The sequence below is a fragment of the Lathyrus oleraceus genome, chromosome 1 (assembly GCF_024323335.1).
Source record: "Lathyrus oleraceus cultivar Zhongwan6 chromosome 1, CAAS_Psat_ZW6_1.0, whole genome shotgun sequence".
NCBI classification, from domain to species: domain Eukaryota; kingdom Viridiplantae; phylum Streptophyta; class Magnoliopsida; order Fabales; family Fabaceae; genus Lathyrus; species Lathyrus oleraceus.
Window position 1 is genome coordinate 52153602 of NC_066579.1, and position 4913 is coordinate 52158514.

The following is a 4913-nucleotide window of genomic DNA, read 5'->3' on the forward strand; positions in this document are numbered from 1 at the left end:
TTTGAAGCCATGTTCTCTCAACACTGAATGTGTCACAATACTGTAAAAAGTAGGTTCTGATGAACTGGATCAAGATTCTGAAGACCAAGGTTCTGAAGTTTCTCTCAACCAGATTCTTAATCTTATCTTATGCATGCTTCATCACCTATCTATCAGAAGCCCCTAAATGTTGAAGATAAGATCAAAAGGTTTTACGTAAGGAAAATAATATGTAGTACAAGATCAAATATTCCCTTCACTCACTGGTTTTGTGGGCTAAGGACTGCACTATTGTGTCATTTTACCTCCCATTCTCATAAGTCTTTATGCAAGGATACAACTACGTTTTATTAAAATTCTACCCTTCAATGGATCTATTAATGGCCTATATAAAGGAGACTTAGAAGAATGAACAATGTTGCTAATTCACACTACAACACACTATGCTATACAATTCATCATCTACGTGAGCATTGCACTTGTGAAATATTTTGTGAGAATAGAAAACACACACTAGAACTTTCGTTCACACTTTTCATTGAATATATTTTGTGTAAAAACTTGTATTCATTTGTGTATTCTGCTTTTTAGAAGCACTTTGTAAACACACTTTTGTATTTCAATCTGTTTGATTGTATTTTCCTTGAGTGACTAGGGTTTAGTCAAAATACTCAAGAAGACATTGACAGTAGGTCTTTGTATTGTAATCATTTTGGTTATAGTGGATTAAGTCTTTGTTGATAAGGCGAAATCACCTTGCCAGGTGGACTAGAGGTAGCTTAGTTAACAACGAACCAGGATAAAAATAATTGTTTCACTATTTTTGTTCTTTGTTTTTTGTTTTTTGTGTTGGGTTGAAAAGGTTTTTATTTTTAGAAATCCAATTCAAACCCCATTTTCTTGTGTTTCTTGTCACCTTCATGGTCTTCTTGATCTGAAAATTGATGAAGGTAAAACTTATGGTGACTATCAAGTTGGGAAGGAAACCAAAATATCACATAAGAAGTTACAAAATCTTACTCGTGTTCCTGAATGACTTCATATGGATCTTAAGGGACCCATGCAAGATGAGAGTCTTGGAGAAAAGAGATATGTATTTTTCTATGATGATGATCATTCCATATTTAAGTTTATTCGTGAAAAGTCTGATATGTTCGTTGTTTTTGAAGCTCTTTGTCATCTCTTATAACGTGAAAAAGGAGAAGAAATTGGAAAGATTATTCAAATTCGAAACGATCATGTTAGAGAATTTGATAGCTCCAATGTATGTTATGAACTATTGAAGGGATTGCTCATGAGTTTTCTACTCCCTTCTCACCCCAACAAATTGGGATTGTCGAAAGGAAGAATCATACCTTGCAAGAAATTGTGAGAGTTAAGATCTATGCCATAATACTTCCTATTGGGGGTTCCTTTTCAGATCTTTGGAATTTTGATTAATCAAAAACATGATATTATGTCTGTTGAAGATAAAATGGGTGTTCCACCTAGTCTGTTAAATATGTAATATAAATTTTTTCAAGAAACATGGCTAAAAAATTATTCTTCACAATATTCCACATTTTAATGAGTCTAATATGGCTGTTATTGTAAATGTTCTTGATGTCCCACCTACATTTGGGTTTGTTAGAAGTCATCCACTTAAAGCTCTTATGCAGGAATCTAAGGTTGTTGAGGAAATCATTGCAACTTAGATAACCATAAAGGGTGTGATTGCAGATCTTATTCAAATGTTGAATCAAAAGACTGTTGGTATGTCATCTTCTCAAGCTGGTGTATAATATGTTGAGAAAGATGTTGAGACATTGAGTGTGGATGAAGAGTTGTCAATTAGTGATAGCAGGGTGTTTATAATGTTTAACAAGGGCACAAAATCGATGATAGAATCTATAAATGTCCTTGTTTATAATGTTCAAACTTAAGTGACTCCCCATGAAGTTGAAGATTGTGATCTCACTGGTCATAATGTTGAGCAAATTATTGTTGATAACATCAGGAACACCTTTCAGTTTGCTGAAGAAAATAAAGATCTATATGAATGCTTCACCATACGAAGAAAATATCCAAAAGAGCTTGTTCATTTTGAAAGAAGCAAAGTATGTGAACTTGTTCTTAGACTAAATTCTACTAATATCATTGAACAACAATGTATTGGTGTCATATCCAAATTTTCTCCGAGCATTTCATTTTTTCAATCAAACAGTTTTATTTTGTTTTTTCCAGAATAAAATTACAGTTTTACAGATAGATCGATTGAAGCAATTTTAAATCACGATAAAATTAGCGGGCAAAAGATTTTAAGATCCGACCAACAACTATCTGTTTTACTGAACTATATTACGCGTAGGTTATTTTGGTATACTTTTTTTTTATCTTTTTTCATTCGCGCGTTTTCGCATTTTGATCAGTTTGAACCTTTTCATCAGGGTATTTTTCTAATTGCAATATTAATATATGACTGCCTATTTTATTAAACTTTGTCACACGTAGATTAGTTTAGTGCATATGTTTTTTTTGTGTTTGTGCACGTTCGCGTTTACCATATTTTATTCTCTTTTTTTTTTATCAAAATAGTTTTAAAAAAATATTAATAATCCTTTTAAAATTAACTTGTTTTTGTTTGTCTAATTAATTAATTTTTTTCTTTTTATTAATAATAGAATTAAATTGGTACAAAATGACAAAAAATTATAAAATCAAAATATATTTTTTTTAACTTTTCATGCTACACCATACATGCCATATATCATACATCCATTCACTACAAAATCAAATAAATTCCATCACATGTGCACTAAATACAAAAGAAGTTTCATTACAAAACAAATGTGCATATTACATCGTCATCATGCAATATGCATTCATACATGTTATACCATCTTCTCACATGAAACTTTTATAACAATAACTCTCATTTATTATACTCACACACACTTTACACACTCCACTCACCACATTTCATGCTCATATTTCTTCACGCCTTTCATCCCTCACCAATTCCATTTAATTTGTATCCTAACCTTTTCACATGCTTGCCTTCACATGCTTTAGAAAATTTCACGTGCTTGCCTTCACATGCTTTAGAAAATTTCACATGCTTATCACACCAAAGAAACCCTAATCTTTCACTATAAGTACTAAGAGAAAACTACACAAGAAGGAGCCCACAATTTGATAGAAGTTCGACAAAGGAAGAAAAGAAAACACACAAAATTCCTCTTATCCCTTACAAACTCCATCTTCATATTCAAGCCACTTTCTTCCTTCTCCATGCATCATCACAAAACTTTCTACATTCAACTTTCATACCACTTCATCACTATACATAAACCATCATACTTCATAACACCTTCACCATCACCCATTCCTTGATCTCAACTTTCACCTTCTTCCATTAAACCAAAACCAACTTCAAAACACCATTCCAACTCACCATAAACTCTGCTCAAACAGAACAAAGAAAAAGAAAGAGAGTTGGTTGAGAAATTTCATCAAGCACCTGTCAGCTTGGTGATACCCTCAACCTTTCAAAGCCAGTGAACACAACAACACCATAATCTGCAAAAAAATCACTCACAAACTCACAATAGACAATCTAAAAAGAAATGAAGATAGAAAAAAAATAGAAAATACCACCTTGAAAATTCCATATACACAATAATCTTCATCATTAAAATTGATCAATTTCTGGTTACTCCCTCCATCTCCAGCAACCACGCGCCACTACCTTCAAACACAACTCCACCACCACGACTGAACAATTAACAACAAAACAGAAAATAAGAAGAAAAATTTAATGAGAAATCATCAGTAACCTTCAGATTCTTCCCTTCATTCAACCACCGTTCACATTCATTCCTGAACCGTCCATGAACTACAACAGCCACCTGCATGCATCTCGTCGTCACCGCCACCCCTGTTCACCCCTGTGTGTCCGTGTTTTTGGTATTTTCATCCCTTCCATAATTTGATTTTATTCTGAACTTGTGTTGAATTATTTGTTTAGATTTAGGGTTTTGGTTCTATCAATTTGTTGTATTAATGTTCAATAAGGATATGAGAGTTTGAGAGAAGTTTTTTCTTCAGCATTATAATTTTTTCTAAAAAAGAAAATGAATATAGAATGAGGTGAATGTGAGAGCGATGCAGGCGTGAGAAAGAGGGATGAGAGTCCGATCTCTCTCTTCTTTTCTATCTCATTATTTATGTTTTACATCTTTCTTTTATTTTTTTATTTTTTTTATTTTTTTTATTACTAAAAGAAGAGAGGGTCATGCGTCATTGGGAGATTGACCCTCAACTTTGAATGTTTGACTGCCTGAATGATGGTGAGGATTCCGCCTCCTTCCCTTTTTCTTGATTTCACTTTATTTTGGTATTCCAACCATTCTAGGGTTTGGATCCTAATTGGGCCTTGAGATTAAAGGCCATTTTATTTTTCTAACCTTATTTTATGCTCTGCACCCCCTTGTTTATTCCTTTTTTTATTATTTTTTTCGTTTTGGGCCAAGCCCATGTTTATTTTCTTTTGCACCCTTGTATTGATAGTGATTCCCCTTCCCTTTTACTTTTTTTTTTATGTTTTTATATTTTTAATTGCATTAGATAATTGTTGTTTAATTGTTAATAAATAAAATAAAAAGCCATTAAAATCAATCTTTCAAAAATAAAAAATGCTTGATCAGGATTAAGTAATTGTTAAAAATGTTTGCGCCTTTCAATTATTTTCACCACTTCACCATTAAATCAAACATTTTTAGAATAAATTTCAAACCAAAACGAATCAAACACTTGATCAACATCGGACGAAAAAGGACTAGTTGGACGTAATTATCCATCCTAGTCCCTGAGTATTTGAATGATGGTCGTAATTAGTCTACCGTTTGAATCATAATCTTCCGTTCAAAACACAATAAATAACTGAATACAATTCA